General features: G+C 42.7%; 1 protein-coding gene and 1 non-coding gene across 4 annotated transcripts in view; one reads left to right on the forward strand and one right to left on the reverse strand.

The window, feature by feature from the left end:
* OCLN (occludin) overlaps window positions 1–13,667 on the forward strand; it is a 46,628-nt gene that overhangs the window by 17,158 nt on the left and 15,803 nt on the right. The window lies entirely within an intron of this gene.
* On the reverse strand, window positions 11,110–11,221 carry LOC118642980. The gene has a single exon (XR_004961887.1). It is a non-coding gene; the product is annotated as a U6 spliceosomal RNA (small nuclear RNA).

Consider the following 13,667-nt stretch of genomic DNA (forward strand, 5'->3'; position numbering starts at 1 on the left):
CAAGATTGCCAAAGGGTGTTTTTAGGTGGTAGCAGGTGGCAGACACAAACATTTTACATGGAGAACAGCCTGGCAAATCATGGTGTCTAATTCTGCACTAATATTTACAGTACCTGTGAAATACTTGAGTGAGACTGAGAGAGAGTAGAGCAATTTCAATTTTTGTATATACTGTTAATCCCACTGGTAGGTGGCTTCCTATATGATATGATTTGCGGAAAGCCCACAAAATCCGTCTCTTTAAAAATGTTTGAAGTAAGATTTTGTTTCTCAGAAATCCTCTGTTAGGATGCTATTGGGAGCAACCTCAGAAACTGCTATCATAGGTTCTGTTGAGCAAATTGATTTTTTTTTTCTTTTAATCCTCACCTGAAGACACTTTTTGCATTCATAGAGTGAGAGGGAGAGAGGGGGGAAGAGAGAGAGAGACACATCTACTGGCTGCCACCCACACAACCCCAGCCAGTGCCGGGGACAAACTCCAGCTGAGGTACGTGCCCTCAGCAGGAACTGAACCCAGGTTTCTCCAGACCACAGGCCGACGCTCTAACCGCTGAGCCAAACCAGCCAGGGCAAGCAGATTGATTTCTTCCATGAAGGTTAGTTGAGACTCCTTGACACTGGTTCCAGGGTAGGATTATTTTTGCTAGTGGGAGTTCAGTGGAAAGGGCTAGGGGTGGGAACTGCTGGTCAGGAGTAAAAATATTTCTAAAGGAGTAAAAATAATTAGTCATCCCAAAGGCTCCTTTAGCTCTAGCATTATATACATCTTGTGTTTAAAGAATTCTAGAAATGTTGCCCTGGCCAGATTGGCTAAGTGGTTAGAGCGTCAGCCCATGGATCAAAGAGTCTCAGGTTCGATTCCAGTCAAGGGCACGTACATTGGTTGTGGTTCAGTTCCTGGCCCGGATCAGGGTTGTGTGGGAGGCTACCAATCGATGTGTCTCTAGCATCAATGTTTCTTTCTTTCGCGGGCGTGCGCTATCTCTCTCTCTCTCTCTCTCTCCCTCCCTCCCTCCCACTCTATCTGAAGATAAAGGGAAAAAGTATCCTCAGGTGAGGATTAAAAAGAAAGAATTCTAGAAATGTAAATGAAGGGTTTATTTTATTTATTTATTTTTTCTTTATTGATTTGAGAGGGAGAGGGAGATGGAAACATCGATGAGAGAACATTGATTGGCCACCTCCTGCAAGCCCCCCACTGGCGATCAGGCCCACAACCTGGGCATGTATCCTGACCAGGAATCATCTTGGTGCATGAGTCGACACTCAACCACTGAGACACACCAGCTGGGCTGCTTTTGTTTTGTTTTTTAATCCTCACCTGAGGATATATTTTTTTACTGATTTTGGAGAGAGGAAGGGAGAGAAAGGAACATAAGGTGAGAGAGAGAAACTTTAGTCAGTCAGTTGCCTCTCATATGCATCCCTACTGGATCAAACCTACAACCTTTCTGGTGCACATAATGCTCCAACCAACTGAGCCATCGGCCAGGGCTGAAGCTGTTTTTTATAGTTAGTTAAGGTGCAAAAATGAAGCAGTTTTAGGAAAGTCAGAGGTGTGGTATGTATATGCCATGGAGATGATAGTCTGTGTCCCTGCCCTCTCCTTGAAGCCTCCTTGCTCTTTTTTCCTCCTCATTTTTCCACCCATAAAGTGTGAAGGTGTTTGGGAATGTTTTCTTTTGACCTTTAGCTCCAGGCAAGGCCACCGCAGATGGAATAGGACAGTGTATTGTGAACTATGAAGTAAATGTTTCTTGGGAGTTTCTGGGCGTGTCAGTTTTCACTGGCTGTTGGATTTGTTTACTTAAGGTTTCGAGAGCCTAAAAAAAAAAACTGACTTAAGAGAGACCAGAGCCAGTAATAATAGAGTCCCGGTGAACTTTGGGCTTTCGTCTGATTTTACTATCATAAAGGTTTAATCAGTTCTGGGTGCTTTCAGTAATTTGGCAAAGGCTAGTCATAGTGACTTATGGAGGTGACAGTGATGATGAAGCTGGGAGGACTTAACTTTTTAAAAGGCATTATTTTTATAATGCCTTCTCACTGAATCCTTGGAAAAACTGATAGCCAGATTAGGTTGTTTGACTTGTACTTAATAGTTTCTCTGTATTAATAACTGTTTTGATGTATGAAACTAAAGGAATCATCTGTTGACTAGCAGATGTACGATTTTGGCATACTAATGTTTTATGCAATACTTGCAAATCCCTCATTTCTTTTCCCTTTTCCTTCGTTTCCCCAACTGAAATGCCTAAGGAAGGCTAGTATTTGAAATAAGCTACTTGGAGGTGGTTTTAGCCACAGATATATTGCTTTTACTTTCATTCTGCACTCACCTGCCCAGGTGTGCTTTGCTAAACTCAAAACCAGCAGCACCTCCGATCTTGGAGAGTTGCCGCAGCTCCCGGAGAGCTCTCGAGGTTCCCAGCCTTCTCTGTTTGTTCAGAAGCTGTGCATCAGCCCTCTGTTTTCTCTCCGGAGTATTCGATCTGTACGTAGATGTTCTTGGGTGGGCCACTGGTTCAGCGTCCTCCTGCGCTGCCACTGTCTTGTACCTTCTCAGAAAATGTGCAACTTTCTTATTTCCTCTCTCTGAATCTTTAGCACAGTGGTTTCTCTGCCTTCCAAGGGATTTGTAGGGATTTTTTTCTCCCTCCCCTTTCTGTATATCTTGTATTTTGTAAAATAAACCGACCATGTTTGCCCGCTATTTGGGCGTTAATCTGGTTCTTTGAGTTTGTGCCAACATTGTTGTATTTTAAATGTATAAAGTTTCTTTTAGTAAATTTACGGATTTTTTTTTCTATATGTCCTCAAACCCCAGATTGAATGGTTACTTTTTCTGAATTAAATTATAGTCATGCATTGATGAACAATGGAGATACAATGAGAAAAGCACCGTTAGGTGACTTCATCATTGTGAACATCGTAGAGGGCACGCACACAAACCTGTATAGTCTCGCTAATCACACATCCAGGCCACGTGGTATAACCTTTTGCTCCTAGGCTACAAGCCTGAACAGCATGTTTCTGTACAAAACGTGACATTAAATCAGTGAGAAGAGACAATCAAGAGACACAATAAATATGAGATATATGAGGCTCTTGCCTACATAACACAGCACACTGTTTTACAGAAAACATTTTTTTTTTACATATAGGTAGAAAGAGTACACTCTAAAATAATTATTAAAAGTATAGTATTAAGCCCAGTCAGTGTGGCTTAGTGGATTGAGCATCGTCCCATGGACTGAGAAGTCCCAGTTTGATTCCTCGTCAGGGCACATGCCTGGGTTTCAGGCTCAGTCCCCAGTAGGGGGTGGACAGGAGGCAGCCAATTGATGTATCTCTCTCACATCGATGTTCCTATCTCTCTCTCCCTTCCTCTCTCACTGAAAAAAAAAAAAAGTATAGTATTGAGCCCTGGCTGGTGTGGCTCCGTTGAATGTTGTACTGTGCACCAAAAGGTTGCAGGTTTGATTCCCAGTCAGGGCACGTACCCAGGTTGCAGGCCCGGGTTTGGTCCTGGGTTGGGTTTCATGCAGGAGGCAGCCAATCAGTGTTTCTCTCTTCCTCCCTCTCCTTTCCTCTCTCTCTAAAATCAATAAAAATGTATTTTTAAAAAAGTTATAATATAGTTGCATCTTATAAAAAAAGTATAGTATTTTAAGTAAATAAACCATTAACATAGTTGTTTATTATCATTATCAAGTATTAATACATAATTCATTGTATGTGCTATACTTTTATACAGCTAGCAATGCACAGTAGGTTTGTTTACACCACAGCATCACTACAAACACATGAGTAATTCATTTCACTGAATGAATTCAGTGTTGCGAGAGCTACAAGTCATAGTTGATAGAAATTTGTCAACTTCATTACAGTCTTATAGGCGAGCCACCTATCCTAACTGCAGTCCTTGCTGTGTGGGCTCTCTTGTAGGAGAAACTGAGGTTTGCAAATAACTTCAGTAATTTTCCTCAGACTTGACATACTAATCAACAGGACAAGTATTATATTTGCTGTCATGATTTGTATTTTCTCGTGTGTGTGTGTGTGTCTTTTTCCCTTCTGAGCCTTAATTTTCTTTGTCAATAGAACTGTGGAAAATAGTATATTTTTGATCTACAGTTGGGAATCTGTTTATGGGGAGGGTAAGTTATATGTGGCCCTGGCTGGTTTGGCTCAGCGGTTAGAGCGTCGGCCTGCAGTCCAGAGAGACCCGGGTTCAGTTCCTGTTAAGGGCATGTACCTCGGTTGCAGTTTGTTCCCGGCCCTGGTTGGGGTCGTGCGGGTGTCCCTTTCACATCGATGTTTTTCTCTTTCTCTCTCTTCCTCCCACTCTATCTTAACAACAACAACAACAACAAAAATGGAAAAAATGTCCTCGAGTTAGGATTTAAAAAAAAACAAAAAACGGTTAAGTTATATGTGGATTGTTAAGTTATATGTGAGTCTGGCACTCCTAAACCCTGCGTTGCTCAAGGGTCAACTGTACTTAGTAGAACTAACAAACTAGAATGATAATATATGTGTAAAATGCCCGTCTCTACTACAGATCAGCATACTAGTTAGCAATGAGTATTTTCTGCATCTCTAAATTTGCACTTTTTCTTGTTATGGACACACGATTATGTCAGATGCAGGCTTAGACTAAGTTTGGAGAGAGCATGCCATAAACTTGTTTCTCCATTGTTACCAAGTAGTAAACGAAATTTGTTTTAATCCTCACCTGAGGACATTTTTTTCTTTTTTGTTCAGTTAGAGTGAGGGAGAGAGAAACATCGACATGAAAGGGACACATCGAGTGGTTGCCACCCGCACGACCCAACTAGGGCCGAGGACAAACTGCAACTGAGGTACGTGCCCTTAGAGGGAACCGAACCCGGGTCTCTCTGGACCGCAGGCTGACGCTCTAACCACTGAGCCAAAATGGCCAGGGCACGAAATTTGTTTTAAAAGATTCTATTTTTAGCCCTAGCCAGCGTGGCTCAGTTGGTTGGGCATCCTCTTGTACACTGAAAGGTTGCCATTCGACTCCCAGTCAGCACACGTGCCTGGATTGCATGCTTGATCCCTGGTAGATGCTGTGCAGGAGGTAGCCCATAAATGTTTTGCTCTCACATTGATGTTTCTCTCTCTCTCCTGCTCCCTCCCTCTCTCTCTAAAAATTAATTTAAAACATCTTTTTTAAAAAAAAGATTATATTTTTAAGTAGGAAATACTTAAAGCTAACTTTGTTATCTAGGTAGTTTTATTTCTAGAAGTTTCTAAGCCTTTGACATTGTGATGTAACATTTATGTAGCATTGTTCCCAGTACTTACTTGACAGGGTAGGAGCTAGTGAGGATGAGCTGGCTGGATGTAGAGAGGGACAGGCTCCCTGATTGTTCTTTCTGGTCAGCCTTGGGTAGCTTTTAGTTTCCTTGGATTCTGATGAAGATTGTCACTTTGTCTGTTTATTTAATAGGTTCCTTATATGTAAATGGGGAAAATACAAGTTCCATCTACAGATTTGCTGATTCTGTAACAATTAAAGGGCTTAGGTCAGTCCAGAACAGCACATACTGCCCAATAAACTTTAGCTAGAGAAATAATTGTTAGCATTTGCAATGATGAACTTGAATAAGGGACCTTGGGTAAGAGGACCCAAAATGTAAGTACATTTAATATTGGTTGCAGTTTAACTTAATTTTTCTCTTGTAAGCTTGCTACAAGTCTGCATAATATCTTCTTCCTTTTTTTTTTTTTTTTTTTAAATCCTCACCGAGGACATTTTTCGATATTTTGTTCAGATAGAGTGAGGGAGGGAGAGAGAGAGAAACATCCACGTGAAAGGGACACATCGGGTGGTTGCCACCCACACAACCCAACCAGGGCCGGGGACAAACTGCAACCGAGATACACACCCTTAGCGGGAACCAAATCCAGTCTCTCCGGACTGCTGGCTGACGCTCTAACCGCTGAGCCAAACCGGCCAGGGCCATAATATCTTCTTGTACATAGGATAGGGGTAGGTGTCTGGGAAGGGCAGTGGTGGTCAACATTGGACATCTGAAGATATTTGAATAGGTTTTAATTTTCAACTAGTACAAGCTTTCTTTAAAGTAAAAACAGTCCTGTGGGCTGCTGACTATTGGTATATTGTTACCTGTGGCCTCAGGTGGGTCAAAATGGAACAAAAGTGGAAGTTCCCTATCCGCCTACTGACTTTCAGAACCCACCAGCACGGAGTACAGAGGCCTTGTCTGCCCCAGCACCACTGCAAGTGAAAAGGGTGGGCGGACAGGCCAGGGCATCATGGGGAACCGGTTTAGAGACCTGTAATGGAAGGTGCAGTAGGAGGTGGAACATGTGGTGACGCTGGTGATGTCTTGGTGGCTCTTTGAAAATAGGAATTCCTAGATTTCCAGCACTACATAGAATTAATGTTAAGTTAACAATAGGTGATAGGTATAATGGTCCAAATGGGGTAGTTGTCTGCCTTGGTCAGGGGTTCTCAAACCTTATAAGCATCAGAATCACCTGGAAGACTGGTTAAAACAGCTTGCTGGGCCCCACCCCCAGAGTTTCTTATTCTGAGGCTCTGGTATGGGGCCTGAGAATCTGCACTTCTAATTAGTTTCCCAGGTAACCTGGATGATGCTGGTCTGGGGACCACACTTTGAGAACCATTGTCCTGCAGAGCCAAGCTACACTGAGTTAAGGTAGGCATAGGGCCTGTTCCACATCATGGCGTATTTAGAAAATAACAACATTGTACAGAGTCCTGGAGTAAACTAAAGGGGATTTGGAACCCCAGATGGTGACGGACCACAGGCTCTGAGGACTCAGGTGTTCCATGCCTTGTGGCAAACCTGTTGGGGAGTGCTACCATGGATACACAAGTCTTAAAATACAGACTGCACCAGGATTTCCCTTTCTAGAGCAGGGAGGCCTTGAATGTTATCACTCACTGAGTGTAAGGTTTCTCCAGCTCACCCTTTCCTAAATCTCTGTTAACAATTCATTGACTCCTAGGGAGTTTCATAATTCATCTTTGTTGGTATATGTTAACATTTCCCTACAGGCATTTCGCCTGACATGCATTTCAGTTGGGAACATTGTGTTTGCTAATTCCTCAGTGCTGTTTGATCAACAGTAAATTAATCAGACTAGCTCAAACCTGGCCCATGATCTCTTCATTGTGGGATTCGTACATTTGGGAACATCTACCTTTAGGAAGCCAAGGGTGGAGAAAAGTCTGAGGGAACTTTCCAAAGGCAATTTTGAGGCTCTTGTTGGGGAAGCATCTTGTGGGTATAATATCAGAAAACAGGAAAAACAAGTTGGACCACTTGCTGTTCTGAAAGTGGACGCAGGTTATAAAACTGGAGATGGTACTTTGAGATTAAGGTACTCCTCCCTCTGATGTCTGTTCTTTCTCCACTATAATTACAAGCAGGAAAAGCCCTTCTGTTTCCCTTTTGAGGGTTGTGTTTCTGCACCTGGTGACTGAAGCACACATTCATAGTAATTTTGTGTCAAAGCTGCTTTTACAACGTTAGTCTAATAGGCAAATAAAACTCTTCAAAATGGATTCACCTCACATCTCATTAGGGTTGGGTGAGGAGTTAAGACAAAGAGAATGAGTCCTTTAGTTACTGGGACTAGTCAGTACCCAGACTAGATGGGCGCCTTGAGCCATATTTAATTTACTGAGGTAGCAGTTTGTTCTGTGGGAAAGAGTTAGCTTTTGGAACCAGGTGGACCAGGGTTCAAATCCCCTGTCTAACATATCACCTTCTGTGTGACCTTGAGCAACTTAATTTAATCTTAGAGGCTCAATTTCCTCATCTGAAAATGGAGATAATTGTATCTACCCAGGTAGCAGTGAGGAATAAACAAGGCTGCAAATACTCAACACAGGAACTGTCCTCTTGTTCTTAGAGGCAGGAGACTTTTGTCAAATTGCACCAGCTGGATGCAGGTGGAGCTTGGCTCTTTTTCCCTTGGTGAAGTAGGAATGAAGACAGGATGGAGGGAAACATGGGGAATGGCTGACACTGCTGCTTTTTGCTTGTATTGATTCCAAATAACATAGGAAATTGTTTTGCCTGGAGGGAAATGGTTTCCCTAAACCTTGTTTTGGGGAAGAGAAGATTTTCTTTCTCAAACTTCCCTGAAACATTCTATCTTTTAATACCATCTGTGACTTGGGGAGTCAGAGTGAGAGGTGCCCATTAGTTGATTAGCTGTGCATCCATTGTGGCCCCAGGCCAGGCAGGCACAGTCCTGCCCGGTTTGGAGGAGGGCTGGATAGAGCCACCTCTTTGTTCTCCGTGTGGCACCCTGAAGGGATTTAGGATGTTTTCCTGAACTTTCCAAGTAGTGTTAGATGTTGTTACAAAGATTTTTTTCACAAGTGACATAAGGAGAACTCTTCTCATGAATATAAATACATTTTGAATAAAATGTATTCATAATTGCACGTGTCTTCATAATTACACTCTTACAGAGATCTTTTGAAATGATTTCATTTGAATGTATTTTATTTTGGCATTCAGAAACACTTTTATTCTTCTCTGGATTGAAATATGAATCTTAGTAAAACTTCCTGTGTCCCGTGCCCTAAACTAATTGTTCCTGTCCCTTAAACGAGGTCAGTGTGGGTGCTTGTCCTTTCTGAATTTAGTTTCAGGAGTGAGTCTGAGTCATTATTTGGTTGCTTAGGTGTATTTTTCCTCAGCATGTCTATCTTTCCTTCTGTTGTCTTATCTTTCCCTTTTACAGTCTGGATGTGGGGTGTGGGTGCCACTAGGACCAGGGGCTACTCCCGCAGGTCCCAGCTAAGGGAAGCTGGTTGGGCCCTGCTGTGTGGATTGCTGCTGCCTGAAGCTCCCTTCCCTCTTCACGTGGGTCCCCTCCCCACTGGAAGGCCCTGGAGTTGAGCCCTGATCAGTATTGCAGTATTTGGTTTCTGGAATGATTGGCTTTCTAACTTGTCTTTCCCCTGAGTACTTAGTAGAAGACAAGTCTTCCTTAATTTGTGTTTTTACTTCTGCCCATAATTTCTGTGCTCAAGATACGTGAGGAAAGTTGTTCACCATTTGCTGTTTAGAATTAAGCCTACTTTTTTTTCAGGTTCTAAATCTTTAAACAAATTTTATTTATTACAGTTATTAAAATAGGGTTTTGTTTGTGTCTGTGTGTGTGTTTTTTTTTTTTTTAAAGAACTTGAACTACATCATCGAGTCTTGTGGACTGGCTGGTTGGGGATCCTATCAATAATAACAGCAAAGCTCAGAAATCCTTGTCATAATAAGAAACGCAGGTTGGCCCTGGCCGGTTTGGCTCAGCGGTTAGAGCGTTGGCCTGTGGACCAGAGAGTCCCAGGTTCGGTTCCCGCTAAGGGCACATACCTTGGTTGCGGTTTGTCCCCAGCACTGGTTGGGTCGTGTGGGTGGCAGCCACTTGATGTGTCTCTCTCACATTGATGTCTCTCCTCTTTCTCTCTCTTTCTCCCTCTCCCTCCTGCTCTATCTGAAGATAAACGCAAAAATGTCCTCGGGTGAGGATTAAAAAAAGAAGAAACACAGGTCAAAGATTCCCTATATAAATTACTAACACCTGATCACTCCCTGCTGGGGCTTCCCACTTCATTCTGTCCTTTCAAAGCAGCAGATTTATACTCACTTTGCATTGGTACTATGAGAAAAAGTAATATTTTCACTTTTTTTTTTCCCAGAAAAAGTGAAGCATAAATGAAAATTACCTCCTTATTTTACAAATATATTTTGCCTCTGGACTCTTTTTTTTTTTATCCTCACCCGAGGATATTTTTCCATTTTTTGTACAGATAGAGTGGGAGGGAGAGAGAGGAAGGGAGAGAGAGAGAGAAACATCGATGTGAAAGGGACACATCGAGTGGCTGCCACCCGCACGACCAACCAGGGCCGGGGACAAACTGCAACTGAAGTACGTGCCCTTAGCGGGAACCGAACCCGGGTCTCTCCGGACTGCAGGCCGACGCTCTAACCACTGAGCCAAACTGGCCAGGGCTGCCTCTAGACTCTTAAGCACCTTTTCTCTCTCTCTCTTTAAAATCCTCACCCAAGGACATTTTTCCATTCATCTTCAGATAGAGTAGGAGGGAGTGGAAGGGAGGGAGAGAGGGAGAGAGAGAGAAACATCTACCCAAGAGGGACACATCGACTGGTTGCCTCCTGCATGACCTAAGCTCCTTTTAAGAATATAGTCTGCTTCTTTTTTTTTTTTTTTATCCTCACCCGAGGACATTTTTGCATTTATCTTCAGATAGGACAGGAGGGAGAGAGGGAGGAAGAGAGAGAGAAACATCGATGTGAGAGAGACACATTGAGTAACCACCCACATGACCCTGGTTCCCAACCAGGGCCAGGGACAAACCAACCGAGGTATGTGCCCTCAGCAGGAACCGAACCTGGGACTCTCTGGTCCGTAGGCCAATGCTCTAACCGCTGAGCCAAACAGGCCAGGGCCATAGTCTGCTTCTTATTCTACTATGAGTCTGTATGGGGATTTTTAAAAATTAAATTAGGGTAAGCCCTTGCTGGGTACCTCAGTTGGTTAGATCATCATCTTGATATGCCAAGGTTGCAGGTTTGATCCCCAGTCAGGGCACATACAAGAATCAACCAATGAATGCATAAATGCATAAATAAGTGGAACAACAAGTCAATGTTTCTCTCTCTGTCTTCTTGCTCTCAAATTAAAAAAAAAACAACAAAACTATTGGGGTGACATTGGTTATAGTACATCATACAATATATATTGCATTGTTTGTTTACAATGTTGCAATTTTTTTTTTTTTTTTTAATCTTCACCCGAGGACATTTTTTCATTTTTTGTTCAGGTAGAGCAGGAGGGAGGGAGGGAGGGAGAGAGAGAGAGAGAGAGAGAGAGAGAAACATCGACATGAAAGGGACACATCAAGTGGCTGCCACCCACACGACCCAACCAGGGCCGGGGACAAACTGCAACCGAGGTACATGCCCTTAGCAGGAACCGAACCCGGGTCTCTCTGGACCGCAGGCTGATGCTCTAACCGCTGAGCAAAACCAGCCAGGGCGGAATTTTTTTTAAAAATGTGAACCTGTCACTAATGTGCATGTCATCCTTTTGCAGAGACCATGCTAATCATTAATTTTCTTTGTATCGTTCCAATTTTAGTATGTGTTCTGCCAAAACAAGCAGTACCTTGGAATTTTTTGTGCATATGTTTAAAAAAGGTTTAAGTAACCAAAGATCTGCTAGAGGATAAAGTCAGTGGTCAAGTTAGTCCAGTCCTGCTGACTCTAAGAGACAAAGGGCAGTTCATTCAATAAGATGTTTAGATATACACAAGTAGAACAGCAATAAGTGAGATAACCTCTATGCAGCAAACTCCGGGTTCCAGATTTGTGCCAGGTACTGTGCTGGGCTTGGGAGACACAAAGAGAAGGTAGGAGACTACCCAGGGAGAGGTGGTGGGTTATAGCAGAGGCTTTCCAGTGAGCCCCATATTTAAATCTCACATTATTTACCAGGTATAGGTCTTTGGGAAAGTTGTCTATCTCTTGAGCCATAGTTTCCTCATTTCTGTAAAGGGAATCATAGTATTTAGCTCTGAACTTATGCTTACTAAATGATGTATCCGTTCAGTATTTGGTACATTGTAAGCAGACAGACAGTGGTGGCATTTAGAACAGTCGACTGCCTACTAAAGTTAGAGATATGGGAGCAAGCCATTATACTGTGTGTCAACAATTGTCCCACAGTGCGTTAAGTGCTGTGGTGGGTGGGAGGCTTGTGTGCACAGGTGCTTGGGGAGATAGGAGGACAGAGAGGTGCCTCACCCAGCAGGGCCACATGTGGAAGGCCTCCAGGAGGTAGTGGCATTACTACTCCTTGGTAGTGAGCCAAGACTTGCAGCCCAATTAAGGATTAGCTGGCAAAGAAAAGAGGAAGGACATTCCATTCCAGGCAGTAAGAAGTCTCTACAAGGACAGCCAGGCACCTTTTTGTCAGGTTTTGGTTTCTGGTTTGACAGAATCAGTAGGAAATCTACAAGCTTTGCACCTCTGCTAAAGTTGTAAAGAACCTGGAGAGGCATTAAGTGGGTTTTAAAGAAAAGGAAGTCTGTTCAAATTCTGATGGTCTCCAGTATAAAAATAGGCCTTTGGATCAGAAGAGCCTTCGCCTGTGAAGCTTGGTGACGGCATGGAGTCCTAAGGAATTCATTGGGGGAGCCAAGAATGGTTCCCACCCGTCCTCCCTGTGGTGGGATCTAAGCACACTCCCTGGCAACCCACCCACTGGTTTTCCAGTTGCTGCCAAACTCCACTTTAAGGAGGAAATGATTCCATTCCTTTCTGGCTCACGGGAGTATTAAACAATCAAGAAGACCTCTATGGCCTTAGAGGGGTGGGTAAATAAATATTTCAGGATGTGATATTGCAGCGATAGGAAAAGAACAGGCCTTGTAATGCTATGCTTACTGGGAAACAAGATGTCAAGTGTGTGCTGTGCAAGGAAATACATTGTACTGATACTGAACCTAATTGCAAGGCTACATAACAGCAAAATGATCCAACAAAAAGTCTGCTGTCACATTCAAATATTTACAAAATTCTTTTCTTTAGATCCAATAGCTTTAATTCCAGAATCCAGCATCTTCTGAGTTTTTACTATGTTCAGAAATGCACTGTGCTAAATGTGATACCTTGTCATGTCATTTAGGTAATTGTCAAAATATTATAAAGTAAGTAGCTTCCCCATTTCTTGCAGATGAGCAGACTAGGGCCTTCTAGAATTTATAGTTGGTATATCTGGAGTAAACCCAGGTAACCTGATGCCATTGTTCTCATCACCAAGCTAAAGTAGTCCCACCCTCCCTATTTTTGAAAAGATGGTTCTTTTTCACAGAAATAATTTATAAAGATATTTTATTTTATTTATTTTTTTATCCTTACCCAAGGACATTTTTCCATTTTTTTGTTCAGGTAGAGTGGGAGGGAGAGAGAAGAACAGAGAGAGAGAGAGAGAAACATTGACGTGAAAGGGACACATCGAGTGGCTGCCACTCACACGACCAACCAGGGCTGGGGACAGACTGCAACTGAGGTACGCGCCCTTAGCGGCAACCGAACCCAGGTCTCTCTGGACCACAGGCCGATGCTCTAACCGCTGAGCCAAACCAGCCAGGGCTTTTATTTTTTATTGGTTGATTGATTTTTGAAAGAGAGGAAGGGAGAGGGAGAAACATTGATTTGTTGTTCCACTTATTTATGCATTCATTGGTTGATTCTTGTATGATCCCTGACTGGGATCAAACCCGCAACGCTGGTATATCAGGAACGCTCTACCCACCTGAGCTATGTGGCCAGGGCCTATGATTTTTTGTGTTTGTTTTTTTTTCATGCTTTAATTTATTGCTTTACTTTGAAACAACTCAAAATTGAATCAGTTGTAGAGTAATGTGTAAAGATTTTTAGGCGAAATTTAGAGTGTTGGCTCTACTTCATGAACTCTAACAATGTTGGGAATATAATTGGCAATGCTTATTGTATTTAAAATTTTTCTCCCAAAAGTTCTGTGGGAAACCTTTCATGTCAACAGAACATAATCTCTAATATGTATTTCTTCTTAGGACAAAATCA

The sequence above is a fragment of the Molossus molossus genome, unplaced genomic scaffold, assembly GCF_014108415.1.
Source record: "Molossus molossus isolate mMolMol1 unplaced genomic scaffold, mMolMol1.p scaffold_m16_p_3, whole genome shotgun sequence".
In the NCBI taxonomy this organism is placed as follows: Eukaryota; Metazoa; Chordata; class Mammalia; order Chiroptera; family Molossidae; genus Molossus; species Molossus molossus.